General features: G+C 36.1%; 1 long non-coding RNA gene across 1 annotated transcript; it reads right to left on the bottom strand.

Moving 5' to 3' along the window:
* Positions 1-787: 787 nt before the first annotated feature.
* Positions 788-2399, bottom strand: LOC131021808 (uncharacterized). Its single transcript, XR_009101076.1, has 2 exons — positions 1997-2399; positions 788-1113 (listed from the first exon to the last, which is right to left on the bottom strand). It is a non-coding gene; the product is annotated as an uncharacterized LOC131021808 (long non-coding RNA).
* Between the last annotated feature and the right edge of the window lie 13953 nt (positions 2400-16352).

The following is a 16352-nucleotide window of genomic DNA, read 5'->3' as shown; positions in this document are numbered from 1 at the left end:
GAGAAATTAGTTGAGCAAGCTTTGAAGCCCAGGAGAAGATGCAAGAAGTGCAATAAGTTGGTTAATCACGAGTCTAGGAACTGTCCAGGAGTTGACGTAGTAGAAGAATGAACTACTATGGTTTTTTTTTGTTCTTTAGTTGTGGAATCCCTCATCCAAGTTTTAATTTTCACATCTATTTATCTCTCGTGAACAATGTTTGGAAGTTTTATTCATTACCTTAGTTTATTGTTTGAACCGTGTTGAACTTACCTTCTATTCATAACTGTAGTAATTGATGAACAGACATTTTTCAATTAATGAACATGTTCTTTGTTCATGTATATTTTCACATGAATAAACTCGAATGCTGACAGGGCTTGTTCACATGAATTTGTAACCTCAACATATGTTGTTCGCGCGAACATAAAGTCACATTCATGTGTGTTGTTCACTCATGATCAAATTGTTCATGTATGTTGTTCGTGTGAATAAAATAAATGTAGATTTATATATTACATTAGTTGTGCTTTGAAAAAGTTTGACCTTACCTTTTATCCATGACTGTATTGAATTATGAACAAACATTTTTCAATTAATGAATATGTCTTTGGTTACGAATTCCGAACATGGAACATCATTTATAAAACATTTAAAAAAAATACAGGGATAAGTCTTTGATATTGCTGAACAACGGTGCATAACCAAATTTCTGCACATCTTTTCAAAAGTATATGTGAGTAAAGTAGAACAACTAAAAATGAATAAACTTTGATTTCAACTACCAAATGTAATCATGAGTCTGTGCTTTATTGAAATATGGCATAAAACATAGTATTTTTTGGAAGTTTATAACTTGTTCATATTACTGACTTGTCTCGTCTAAGTAAAACATAGTTAGCATTGAAGTTACTATTCTTGCACAACTCTCGATAATGTATAGACACACATTTCAGCTCGCATACGGCTCATATGTAGACACATCATTGTACTTGCAATTTAAAATCGCGGCACAATATCTAACTCGCATACGGCTCATATGATGTGGAGACGACGACGACATTCCACACTTCAAACTTTTTGATCCATCGCCCATAAAAATCTCCAAATGGCGCATGAGGTATAACCCTGTGCCTATTCACACCTTTAAGCAGACATGAACAACATTCTGAAATTCAACTCATACCATATTCATGGTCAACAATAGACATGAATAACGCATATTATATTCAAATACATTATATTCATAGCATTTTTCATACATGAACAACCCCACATCATATTCACACATTCAATTAGCACAAACAAAATCTTACGTGAACAAATAACTCATATTCACATTATAATCATTGCAAAAAATAATAATGATCAACGAATGATATATTTATATTTAGTAATGCCTAAAATATTCACACAAAAAACATACATTAACATACGAACGACCCGTAACCACTGATCATGTTCATATCCAAATAAAGATATGAACAAAGCATTTTATCATAAATAAGTACTATGTTCACATGAACAACAAACATGAACTACAAACATAGACACATGAACATGAAAATGCTATGTTGGAAATAAGTACTATGTTCTCAAGAAAAAATGCTTCAACCACATAGTGACATGTTCACCGGAAAATTCCCGATCGGAAACAAAAAAAACCCACCGAAAATAAAAAAATCATAGATTTGCAAAAAATACATACATTCACCGAAACAAAACTCCCTACAATCAACAATGTTCATATAAACAAATTGCAAAAAGTAAACAATGTTAAATGCATACACTCACCCAAAATTGCAAAAAACATAGCAACAACGTTCATATAAACAAATCTCCCTACAATCCACAGAAAAAAAAAGGCTGTAAATGAACAAATCTTCCTCCACATCTCCGGATTTACAAAAGTTATACAAAAAAAACAAAAACATGCATAGCAGCCTCTGTAAGTGACGGAAATTTCTTGTTCATCGAAACATGGAGTATCAAAAAAAACAAAGGTAGGCTCTCAAACCTTGTTCGATTGCCGGATCTTTCGGCCGATATAGATGAATAGAGGACACCCAAGTGACGGAAATTTCTTGTTGGCCGGAATACTTACTTCTTCCTCAGTAATGGTGGCCGAAAAAGAGAGATGAAGATGAAAGGGGTAAATGGGCAGTGAAAAGACACTAATTTAACTCAAAAAATGATTTCTTCCTTTTAGTCAACGCAATAAATGGGATACATTAAATCTTGATTATGATTCCTTTTTTATTCACATAGATAATTACTTGTATGACCCTATTCATACTAATCGACAATTTAGATTTAATAAGGTACTATAATTTTTAATAAAATTCAATTAATGACAACCATTGGATCAACTATAATCAATGGTCTATGATTGTTCTTAGGTGTCACAGATTTCTAAATTCTCACTTGATATATATATATATATATATATATATATTGTAGGTTTGGGGTGTTGGGTTGGGAATTGAGATATGTTTAACTAGTAATAAAAACAAGGGTAATTGGTTTTGGGTTGGGGTTTGGGTTGGCAACAATATAATGACATATAATAAAATCTATATAAATACACATATATAATTAATAAAAAAATTAAAATTGTGGGGGCACGTGCCCCCATACTAGTAGCTGTGGATCCGTCTCTGCTAACAACTCCACTAACCTCTCTTAACAGAATGGCCACGTCACTAAAGAGACTAACTAATTCATTTACTGTTACATTCAATACAACCCCGAAAAACTAAAGATTCAGCCTTTTTCAAATGGTAGCTTATCAAGTAACAACTGAAATCGTGATATAGAGATAGGTTTGGTAAGCATACCAGCAAGTTGATCCGAGGTTGAAATGTGTTGATCCGATTGTCACACCAAATAATGGGTGTTTGAGACAGATTAAAGCCAAGCTCGAGTAAAAGAGATTTTATCCAAACAAGCTTTATAGAGGTGTAAGCTAAAGACCGATATTCTACCTCTGTTGAGCTACGAGAGACAATACCCTGCTTCTTGGAGCTCCATGAGAGAAGATTTGGACCTATGAAAACCAAATATCCACTGGTAGACTTGCGATCATCCAGTGAACCAGCCCAATCCGCATCAGCAAAAGCATTTAGTGTGAGATAAGGAGATGAGCAGAACTTGAGGGTATGGGTGATAGTTCCCTTGAGATACCCAAGAAGACGTTTACAAGCTTTCCACTGAAGTTCAGTAGGCTGCTGGAGAAACTGCTGAGCTTATTAACCATGAATGATATATCGGGCCGCGTAATAGTAAGATATTGAAGAGCACCGATTGTGCTTCTATAGAGAGTAGGATTGGAGAAGTGTGGACTGTCATTGAGATGAAGTTTACATCCTGAATCATACGGTGATAGCTGCGGCTTGCTATCAAGTAACTTGGTTTTAGCAAGTAGATCACGAATATACTTAGCTTGAGAAAGTTGATAAGCATTATCTTTCTTTGATACTTCTACCCCAAGAAAAAAGTTCACACTACCGAGAGTTTTCAAAGCAAACTCATGAGACAAGCTTTCAAAAAACTGATGAACAACTCTAGAATCCTCCCCGTTATTAATATGTCATCCACATATACTAAGACCAACAGTAAACTACCAGACTTGCGCATAAAGAAGAATGAGTGATCAGAAGTGGAATGCTTGAAACCATACCTGAACAGATGAGTTTTTAGCCTTTCATACCAGGCTCTGGGGGCCTGCTTGAGACCATAAAGGGATCTCTTCAATTTACATACCCAGTCTGGATGTTTAGGTTCTGCGAATCCAGGAGGCTGCTTCATAAACACTGGTCTGTCGAGATATCCATTTAAAAATGCATCATTGATGTCAAGATGCTGAATATCCCAATTAAAAGAAGCAGCTAGAGAGAATAAGAGCCTCACTGATACAGGTTTAATAACCGGGCTAAAAGTTTTAAGAAAATCTAAACCAGCCAATTGTTGGAAACCTTTTGCAACAAGCCTTGCTTTGAGCTTGTCAAGTGTATCATCTGGATTTAGTTTGACCCTGTATACCCATTTACAATCAATGGGGTTAGTACCTGCAACAAGAGGAACAACTTCCCATGTTTCTTTTTGTTGAATGTCACGAATTTCAGCCTCCATGGCTTTGTACCACAGTGGATCAGCCAACGCAGCAGAGTCAGAGGAAGGCTCAGTGTACTGTGGACTAGAAATAGTGATGTGAGCCTCTAGATATCCAGAAAAAGAGGAGAATAGAACTGAGGGAGGGAGATTTGAGATAGCTAGATAGACTTTTGGTTTGATTATGCCAACTTTAGCTCTAGTAGTCATGGGGTGAGTATTTTTGACTGGATGAGGGGATGATGAGGATTGAGGGGGTGATAAGGATTGGAAAACTGGAGGTGGTGACTTAGTAGTTGGTATGTGGTGAGTATTTTGGACTGGAGATGGTGACTGAATAGCTGGAGATAGAGAAGCAGCAATTTGGGATGTTTGTAAATATGTATTGAGATAAGATGATGATGTAGAATTAATAACTTGGGCTGTAGTGGGAGTTATATATGGGAGATATGGGAAAGAAGGTATAGGTATATGATATAGTGGAGTAGAACTATAAGAGGGAGAGGGTGTGGTAAACAACATCTCATATGGAAACTCTTGTTCATTGAAAATGACTGTTCTAGCCACATAAATTCTGCCAGAAGGATGTAAACACCTATAACCCTTATGCTCATGACTATAACCAATGAAAAGACATTTTGAAGAGTGATATTGAAGTTTAGAAGTGTTATATGGCCTGAGATAGGGGAAGCAGCTACACCCAAACACCTTTAAAAACTTATAATCTGGACATTGCTTGAAAAGCACTTGATAAGGTGATATGTTTTGAAGAGAGGGTGTGGGTAAACGGTTTATAATGTATACAACAGTGGTGAATGCATCCCACCAAAAAGATTGAGGAAAAGATGCATTGGCAAGTAGAGTAAGACCAAGTTCAACAATGTGTAGATGCTTCATCTCAGACTTACCATTTTGTTGATGCGTGTGTGGACAAGGGTGCCTAAATTGAATGCCTAGATTTTCAAGAAAAACTTTTAATGGTCTATATTCTCCACCCCAATCTGATTGTACTGTTTTGATTTTATAAGAAAATTGTCTTTCTATAAAAATATAGAACATTTTAAAAACAGATAGTACTTTAGATTTGGCTGTGAGAGGATATATCCATGTAAATCTTGTAAAACCATCTATAAAATGAACATAGTACCTATATCCATGACTAGAAACAATAGGACTCAGGCCCCAGACATCAGTATGAAGTGTTTGAAATGGTGCAGTAGTTTTAACTGGAATAGAAGGAAAAAACATAGCATGAATTTTTCCAACTGCACAAGAGTTTCAAAATGTGGGAGAAGACAAGTTTACATTCATGTGCATTATTTTGAAAGTGTTTCTAAGTACATTTGGGCAAGGGTGACCTAAACTAGCATGCCAAATGTTTACATCAGAATTGGAAACAGAACATTGCATAGACTGAGGTTTTGTTACAAAAGAAGAAATAGCAGCAGTTGATACTTTTGAAGATGCTTGTGGAAGATTGAGATGATACAACCCATCTTTTAGAGTGCCCTCCAGTAAAACTTGGTGAGTATTTTTGTCCTTGACAAAACAGAAAGTAGAGTGGAACTCAATAAACACATTGTTGTCTTGTGTAATTTTAGATATACTCAGTAAGCTTTTGGATATGTGAGGAACAAACAAAATATTACTAAGATGAATAGGATCAACTGGATTATAAGAAGATAAACTTGATGACCCAGTGTGAGTAATTTGAATTTGAGAGCCATTACCTACAGTTAGGGACTCAGATCCATGGTAAGGTGTTTGAGTTCGCATATTCCCCATGTCTGCAGTAACATGTGCAGATGCACCAGAATCAAGGTACCATTCATATGTTGGAGTGGAGTAAGAGTGAGTAGTGTTGGTGTAAGCTGCAGGAGAAAACTGAGAAGTAGAGTTAGAGTTTGAGGAGGAAGTATTGTAAGGAGTATGAGAGACAGTAGTGGATTCAGTGTTTGGTGAGATGAGCTTGAGGTGTGTTGGAAGGTGGAGCAGATTCTGGTCCAGTAAAACTCACATCGCATCTTTTGAAATACTTGAATGCCACATGATTTGTCTTACCACAGAGTTGACAAATCGGTTTGTTTCCAGTAGAGTACTTTCCTCCTCCTCTACCACGATTGCCGGAACCCCTGCCATACCTGCCACGACCTCGATTTGGACCATTGTTGTTGTTATTTTGTTGATATGCATCATTTGCTTGAGGTTGAAAAGTGATATTTGCCTTTGCGGAAGTTGCAGCAGCTTGATTTTGAAGACGCAATTCGTGCGTTTGAAGAGAAAATTGCACCTCATGAAGTGTCATCTCATCGCATCGAGATGAAATCAGAACACTGATGCTCTCAAATTCCACCCCTAGTCCTTGAAGAATGTAGGATATCAAATTCGATTATGAGATCGGTTGACCGATATTGAATAATTGGTCAGATATTTCTCTGAATTTGAGAATATAATCATCGATAGTGGAATCTCCTTTCTTTGTGTGTTGCAGTTGACTGCGAAGTTGCATAGATCTAGCTTTGGACTGAGAGTGAAAGAGAGTCTCAAAAGCCTTCCAGATCTGAGCAGCGATAGAACACCGCCCAATATATCCTAGCATTTGAGGAGAGATGGATGCTAAGATCCAACTGAAGAAAAACTGATCTCTTCTTAACCAAGTGAGATAATCTGGATTTGTTGTAGTGCTGGCCTCCAGAAACTGAGTTGGAGCATCAATTTGAAGGAGAATATCTTCAAAATCATAGGCTCTTGCAGTGGCAAGAACTTGAACTTTCCAGAAATTATAGTTTGTGCGATCCAATTTTAGAGATATTGGATGCATAGTTGGGAGATTTGCGAGGTGAGGTGATGAAGAATGTGTGGATTCAGTGGAGGAAGAAGAAGTGAAGTCTGTAGCCATGGCTACAGCGAAGAGTGGGAGCAGAAAGCGAGAAGAAAAAAAAATAACCTCCTTGGATCAGAATAATAGGCTCGATACCATGTTAGATATGAGCTAGGCCATTTATGGAGATAAAGCTTTGTAGAGAGAGAGAGATAAGAATGCAGGAAAGAATCATTTTCTCACTTGTATTTCATCACATATATATAGAGTTTACAAAGGTAACTTAACTAGCTAACAACTCCACTAACCTCTCTTAACAAAATGGCCACGTCACTAAACAGACTAACTAATTCATTTACTGTTACATTCAATAAATATGAATGCTTCACTTCTACATTTCAGATTTATTATCACCATTTTTCATGAGATATTTCAACCTTTGGATTTCTTCTTCCACATTGTCGTCGACATATTTTCAAGAAAGAATTTTGGATATGAGACATGTGATCTAATTTGCAACACACATGACAATTTCACATGATGTCTATTGTGGAAGACGAATGTGATTCACCTATTATCAGCTGGCCCCAACGAAGCACACCATATCCCCATGCCGCCATGCGGAGCTCCTAGCCTAAAGACAAACGGCATTGCTGACGCCTTGGACAAATGTTGCTTCTGCAGAGTAATCTATTGAAATAAATGTATGTATATATATATATATATATATATATAGGATCAAGTTAAATAGAGAATTATTATATATTTCATTTTGAACAAGTCTATACATTTTACGAACAGATCAACATAACTAACGAACAGACGTATTTAGTAAAAAAAGAGAAAAACTCGCCACCAGCAGAATTCGAACCCGGGGCAAATTGCTGTTCATGCGGTACATTGATTTGTTCGTAAAAATTGTAGATCTGTTCATTTTTATTTCACGAATTCTCTATTCTCTAAATATTTAGCATTCTCTGTTTAACTTTTCTCTCTCTCTCTCTCTCTATATATATATATATATATATATATATATAGGGTTGCATTCTATGACAACCACTCTCCTAGATAGAGAATAAAGACTAAATCAAGGCCATTCATTGAATCCCAATCAACGATCCAAATTGCATCCAGATTTAATTTTTCATGTAATTAAAAATAGGTGATTAGCATTTATTTAACAAATTCCGGAAATTCCTCTCTCCCATTCTGGGACTTGATCTATTTCGACGAACGTATCGATGGACATTAGTATGTTCATTTGTTTTTATACGAACAAATCGACGAACATATCGACGAACATTAGTATGTTCATTTGTTCCGTGAATGCGTTATTCACGTAACAAACGGATATTCCATAAATAAAAGATTTTATTAGATATATTTAGTGCAATAATTACATACCTACCTTTATTAAATAAAATAACCAAAAATTAATAATCTTAATCAGTTGAATGATCACCATTAGATTAAGCAAAATCGACGCACATGATTTGGCCTTTATTTTTTATCTAAGGGAATGATCACCATTAGATTAAGCAAAAGCGGCGTGAACATTACAGATGGGCCCCACGCGAAAATAAAAAAAATAAAAAATAAGAAACGGCATGAAAGGGTCGTTTGACGGGGTTTAAGTGTAGTATTTTCATGGGCTTTGGGGTGTTATTTGGGCTTGGGTCGAGTATGGGGAGCCCAACGCTCTAGGGGTGTCTACTTTAGGGGCTGATCTGTACTTTAACCCTATTATTAATTGAAATATCCAAAATGAAATGACTTGTTTTAATTTAGCATTTAATAAATAAATATAAGAATGTTTTACTTCAAAAAAAAACAAAATATCTTATTATTTAAAAAATGAAAATGATTAATATTTTTATTTTTAATTGTAAACAATGCTTTATCATTTAAATAAATAAAACTAAAGAATTTATTTAAACGTAAATAATATTATAACTTTAAATAGAAAAAATAATTAAAGCACTATTTCTAATCTTAGGATTTTAAATAAAAAAATTTGAAAAAATATTACAGAATTTTTTTTAAGGGATAATTGCATGAAAATACACAAACTTTGCCAAAAATTCATATTTGACGCGAAGTTAGGATTTTACATTTTAATACACCAACTTTCGTTGTTGTCCAAATTTGACACGACTTAATTCTTAAAAATTCAAAAAACAACCCCTTTTTGTAAATAATTACACAAAGACTCACTTATGTTATTATTTGAGACATTTAAACCAAAACAAGATATTTCCTTATGATGTTTTCTTTTAATCTTTGATCCGCGCCTAAAATGGTTTAGAAGAAAACATAATAAAGAAATATCTTGTTTTGGTTTAAATATCCCAAATTATAACATAAGTGGGTCTTTGTATAATTATTTACAAAAAAAGGTTATTTTTTGAATTTTTAAGAATTAAGTCGTGTCAAATTTGGACAACAACGAAAGTTGGTGTATTAAAATGTAAAATCCTAACTTCGCGTCAAATATGAATTTTTGGCAAAATTTGTGTATTTAGGTGCAATTTTCCCTTTTTTTAAAGATATTATTTCAAACAATACATTTTTTATTAATATTATTAATTGAATTATCCAAAAATTAAATGAATTTTCATAGTTTAGCAATTAATAAATAAATATAAGACTATTTTATGTAAAAAATAAACAATAAATAAATAAAGGAAAACAAGAATTGAACTTGTGACCGGTACAATGATTTGAGGGCCTTTTCCAGCTGTGCTATAATAGATTATGTACTTTCTTTGACAAGAATTGTTATTATACACAAAAGGTGTTGATACAATTAAGAAAAAAGAGTTTGAAACCATATGAAAGTCCCGATGTACGTACGTAACTGCTTTCTCTTACTATAAGATTATGTTCTCTTTGCTGCCCTATCCTCTACACAAACCCTACCGCTGTCGCAAAAGGAAGACGCAACATTCTCACTACCGTGCCTCTTTCTCTCACCCAAGTCAAGACCGTACAACACCTCATTCTTTCAACCACCGTTGACGAGTAGTAGCTACTATTTTCCTCGCCGTCGTGCCTCCATTCTAGCTGCCGCACCTCCATTCTTGTCGCCAAGATTTGCAAGTGGCTTTTTCTTCTATTCAGTTGATAGTATTTTGTGCTCTTAGTGTTGAACGCAGAGACGGACGCACGTTGATGACCATGGGGGCACGTGCCCCCACAATTTTTTTTACTAATTATATATGTATAATGTATATATTGGAGTATATACTTATTTTCATTCCCCAAAGCCCAACCCAACACATCACAAGTGCCCCATCCCCACTCATTTTTTCCTTTTTTAATTAGTATCCCCAATCCCAAACCCTCAAACAAATTACGCATTCTGCTCATTACTCAAAGACTAAAGTCAAATAAAGAAATCAAAGGATCAAGGTGCAGTCGGCGCCGCCACAAGTCCCCAACAAATTGCTCTCTCCCTCCTCTTTTCATCCTAATCTCATATAGTCATATTGAAGTTTCGATTTTATCTTAACAGCAGGTATCATAAAATAATCATAGATAAATTTGTAATATATCTTAATCTGATTTCTGATTGTTTATTTCGAAAGTTTTATTTTAATTGCTTCTTTCGAAAATTTTATTTTAATTTTAATTTATTAAATTACATGATTTTGATTTAGGTTTACATGGAAAGATTTTATAAAAGAGCATTGGAACCACCATTCATTACTGGAAAAAATAATGATAGTGCCAAATCAAGTAGGGACAGTTTTGATGCAAAAGATCTTCCTACAGATCCGGGATTAAGAATTCAGATTTTGGATTATAATCCAAATATTCGAGATGAAGTTCGAAGGGCATACATATCGAGGGGTGCTTGTCAACCATTGAAGCATAATTTTCCTTTTACAACCTTCGGAAAAAAATCAAGGCGTTTCAATTCTAATTGGTTTTCTGAATATGCAAATTTTGTGCCCCCGTAACACAAAAATTCTGGATCCGTCCCTGGTTGAACGTTCTTATTCAATTGTTATATGACCTTCCCCCAATATGTTGAACATTCTTCTTTACGTATCAACGTTCATATTTTGGTTTATTATTTCTATAACCATTGTCCATGAATATGTGTTTTGTTACAAATTAGTTTCAAGAAATTAATAAATATCTCTTCTTTTGCTAAGTGTTTTTGAACCTCTATAACTCCGAGGACACACCATATTTTTGAGTGAGTTTAGATTGAATGTGAAGCCCCCATTCCAAGGTTTTCAGAATGGTATGGCACGTCCCCCCACAGGAGTTTTGAGTCAAGAGATACAAGCCCTCAAAGTTCAGCCACCAAAGCTGTCAACCTAGAAAATTCAAAAAATTTGGCTAAGTGTTGGGACAGTGTGAAGTAGGCAACTTTGGAGAGTCATATCTCACGAACCACTTGTCCTTTTTACTTGAAATTTTGTGAGCTTGTAAAAATCATATCAAGAGTCCAGAACACCCATCGTTTAAGTATAGGGCCTCTGTAGAGGAGAGTCACGGTCACCCAAAATCAGTCTGTTGAACATAAAATTATTGAAAAAAACTTGGCTGTGTTGGGACAATGTGAAGTAGGCAACTTTGGAGAGTGATATCTCACGAACCACATGTCCTTTTAACCTGATATTTTGTGAGATTGTAGAAATCATGTCATGGAGTCCAGAAAACCCATTGTTTCAGTATAGGGCCCTTGTAGCCCAGAGTTATAGTCACCCAAAGTCAGTCTATTGAACATAAATTTATTGAAAAAAATTTGGCTGAGTGTTGGGAAAATGTGAAGTAGGCAACTTTGGAGAGTCATATCTCACATACCACTTGTCTTTTTAGATGAAATTTTGTGAGCTTGTAGAAATCATGTCAAGAAGTTTAGAACACCCACCACTTCAAAATAGGTCCTAGAGGAGAGTTATGGTCACCCAAAGTCAGTCTGTTGAAAATAAATTTAGTAAAAAATATTTGGCTAAATTTGACTAAGCGTTGAGACATTTATGTTGTAGTCATAATTATATGTCCTATGCTTAAATGTTATGATTTAATGAGTATGTGTGCATCATAGCATGATTTGAAGGAAGAAAATGTGGTGCCAACGAAACCAACACCTAAACTACGGAATGAAAGGCGTAAACTATACCTAGTAAAGTTGATCGGAAAGGATGAAGTAACAATCGGAGAATCGAGCACGAGAGCAAAATATAACTGTAGTATTCAAGAGCAAATGATAGCGTAAAAAATGTAATACACGAGCACGAGGCCTATTTATAGATTACAATTGAGGGTAAAAAGGTAAAATCGATGCTAGTGCATGCGTTTGACGTGATTGAAGGGTATATCAGGAATTTCATCTTCACGCGGGAAAATCCTCCGCGTCTTTGGCGATCCTTCTGAAAGAGGCGATCTCTCTGGCACGGATGACTTCCCTGGCGTGGAGGACTTCTCTGACGTGGATGACTTCTCTGGCGTGGAGGACTTCTCTGACGTGGATGACTTCTCTGGCGTGGAGGACTTCTCTGATGATGGTGACTTCTCTGATGAGTGTATCTCTTCTGCCATATTCGTCCCGCCAGTGGGGTCGATTCCTCTGATTTGTATTCTTTCCCTACTCTGTACATATTATTCCTCATCAAAATGCATCTTTTCTAATGCTTTAAAAAAATCCTACTTGATGAACATTACCTAATCAGTCTACTACTTTAGAACTTTTACAAATTATTGCAGGATGGACAAATCATGGATGTCAATGAATAGATTGTCACGTGAATATAAGGATGGGGTAGAATCTTTCATTCAATTCGCCTTGCAAAGTGCCAAAGACTCGAGCAAAATTCTTTGTCCTTGTGTGAAATGTGGTAATATATACACAAAAGATGTGTTTGTGGTAAGAGAACACTTGTGTTCACATGGTATAGATCTAACATACCAAATATGAGTATTTCATGGGAAAAAAAATCCATACTTTCAAGCCAAGTCAACGAAAAAGATAACACGTAGGGAGGTTTTTTAGATGAAGATAAAGAGGGTCCTATTGATATGGTACGCAATGCATATGAGACTTATCAAGATAATCCCAATCAATTTATGAAGTTAAGAAGTTCACGAAGTTATCGCCAATCGTGAAGCTGTACAATTTAAAGGCAAAGTATGGGTGGAGCGATGTCAGCTTTAATGACTTGTTAGATTTATTAAGGGAAATGTTTCCTGATGGCAACGAGTTACCTATGTCATTATACTATGCAAAGAAAAGCTTAGCCACATTGAGCATGAGTTATGAGAAATTTCATGCTTGCCCAAATGATTGCATTCTATATAGAAATATATGGGAGAATTATGACCAATGCTTTACATGTGGTTGTCAAGATGGAAGAAGATTGGAAAATGAGATAAGTTAAATGTTGGTGTTCCTGCAAAGGTATTGTGGTATTTTTCGTCAATCCCACGATTTTTTAGAATGTTTCGAAATAAAGAAATAACGAAGGAGTTACCGTGGCATGCTGATAAAAGACGTGATGATGGGTATCTACGACATCCAATTGATTCACCTGCTTGGAAATTAGTGAATAAAGAATGGCCAGGATTTGCTTCAGAAACACGAAGTTTAAGATTAGCATTACCTGCGATGGTATTAATCCACACAGTCAAATGAGCTCTTCATATAGTTGTTGGCCAGTGTTACTAGTGATGTACAATCTACCACCTTGGTTGTACATGAAGAGTAGGTTCATGATGTTGACTTTATTAATATCTGGTCAACAACCTGGAAATGACATTGATGTCTACTTATCACCTTTGATTGATGATTTGAAAAAGTTATGGGATATAGGCATCGAAGCATATGATGCACATCGAAAAGAAAGTTTTCTTCTCAAAGCTGTTCTTTTATGGACAATTAATGATTTTCATGCTTATGGAAACTTATCAGGATGCTCTGTGCATGGATATCAAGCATGTCTAATATGTGGAGGGAAAACGTATTCTACTATGTTAGAATATAGTAGAAAAATTGTATATACAGGACATAAAAGATTTCTACCCGTACATCATCCATATAGAAGACAAAAGAAGGTTTTGATGGTCAACAAGAGTTTGGCACATCCCTTGTAAAAATGGTGGGGTGGACTATCGTCCTGGTCACGAGACACCTCTCGGGACTAAACTCAACTTGACTCGAAATAACAAAAATAAATTGAAAACACTAAACAGAAATATTAGTAATAAAAGGTAATCTGGTCAAGACGTTAAATCTGTGGATAATCTCTTACACTTGCTCCTTGGTCAAGATGTTCATTACAATATTGTGCCTGCCGGTAATAACTTACCAATGGCTTGTGCCCCCATTCTCACTTGTCACGTGCACTTTAATTCTTTGTCTAAGAAAATATATCCTTAAGTGTGTTCAAGGTAAGGGACACCCTATACCATTAAACCATCTCGATCTAACCATGCAATAGGACATCTCAGAGCATGTAATTAAACTGAGAAGCAATTAGCCCTAGATAGACCTAATATTGAACTTAGGCTGACCGAAGTCTACTTCAACCTCTCGTGCTCGCAAATACTCTCAAGATACACAGTGATCGTACACACCCTATAATCTTGATTTATTGGTGATCTAAGTCTACTCAATTAATTAATGGCCTGTTAACTCATCAAGTCGATTTATACACTTGGTTATAATGCTCAACACTTCGGAAACAGAACATGCAAATACTTAAGCACACAATTAGCTAGACCTCACGAGTTTATTAGCTCATATCCACATCATCTATGCCTTGTCTAGATCGATAAACTTAGCTAGACATAAAGTAAGTTGCAAAAACAAAAGATAAATAAGGCATGGAAATAAAATAAAGTAAACTTACTAATACGGGAAAAATAGGCAGGATGCTATGCTGCCAACATAAAGCATAAACTAAACGTCTTATCTAAACGGGACTTTAACTACTAAAATGCAGAAAAGAAAATATTATTTTTGGTACTCGCCCTACTCCTTACACCACAAAATCCGCCCTGCTACGCCCTGGAAAATGAAATAGGAACATGTATTTATAAGAATCCAGGCGTGGGCTGAAGATCAACACGCAGCTAGGGCTTCAGAAGATCTCTGCCCTTAATCTGTGCATATCCGAAGCTTCAAGCACATCCACTTCGCGCATGAGAAAAGGATTATTCTCGCGCCTTATCTTCGTGCACCGGATCTGCCACATTAGCATCGTGCTCTGGACGCCTGGTCATGATGGATATCCTTCCCTGTTCACCTTTCATGTCTTCATCCTGCCCTTTCTCGTGCCCTCGACACCTCTCGTAGTAGATGTTGGTTTCCGAGCGTAAGTCGGGCCAACCTCTTGGTCAGCGAGAGATAGCCTTGGTTGCAACATTCTCTCTCGGAACCTGCTCCAAATGCCCAGGACTCGATAGAACTCCTCCTCTAAGCGGTACTAACTACTTGATTAACATCTTGCCTAGCAGGTCAGCATATGTGACTCTCGATATTTAGATTGCATCCAACCTGCAGGCTTCGTTAGACTTGATCGTTGAGGTGTCTTCCTAGATCTCATTAGATTTTCTCTATCTTGCCCATTATAGTTCCATGAGGCCCTGTCCAAACAAGTGTCCTCCCAGACACAAAACACACACAAATGACTCGATCTAGGCCTAAACACAACAAAGAAAAACAGCATAAAACTTAGGCTCGTCAGATACATATTGAGAAAAATGTGTGTGAGACTGTAATTGACACATTACTTAACATTTCAGGGAAGACAAAGAATGGAAAAGCAGCGAGATTGGATCTCATTAAAATGGGGGTATGAACTGAGTTCGCACCCAAGGAGGTTGGAGACTTAACATATTTGCCTGTTGCATGTTATACATTAAGTAAGGAAGAGAAAAGACAAATGTGCAAATCGTTGCATGGAATGAAAGTGCCTATAGGGTATTCGTCTAATGTAGCAAGCTTGGTGAACATGAAGGATTTGAAATTTGGTTGGCATGAAGTCTCATATGATTGCCACACTTTAATGCAGCATTTGCATCTTGTTGCAATCCGCGGTGTCTTACCAAAACATGTGAGGTATACCATAACACGGTTGTGTTTCTTCTTCAATGCTATATGTGAGAAAGTTATTGATATGTCAAAGTTGGGCGCAATTCAAAGAGATATTGTGACGACTTTGTGTTTGCTTGAAAATAAATTTCCTCCATCATTTTTTGATATAGTGATTCATTTAGTCGTTCATCTTGTGCGAGAAGTGGAATTATGTGGGCTAGTTTGGTATAGATGGATGTATCCATTTGAAAGATATATGACAATCCTAAAAGGCTATGTGCGTAATCGTAATTGACCGGAATGATGCATTGTTGAATGCTATATTGCTGAAGAGGCAGTGGAATTTTGTGCCGACTATTTGTCCCATGTCCACACAATTGGAATCCCATGAGA

Source organism: Salvia miltiorrhiza, chromosome 4 (assembly GCF_028751815.1).
Source record: "Salvia miltiorrhiza cultivar Shanhuang (shh) chromosome 4, IMPLAD_Smil_shh, whole genome shotgun sequence".
Lineage (NCBI taxonomy): Eukaryota > Viridiplantae > Streptophyta > Magnoliopsida > Lamiales > Lamiaceae > Salvia > Salvia miltiorrhiza.
Note: the sequence above shows the minus strand (reverse complement) of the source record. Positions and strands in the feature narration are given on the sequence as shown.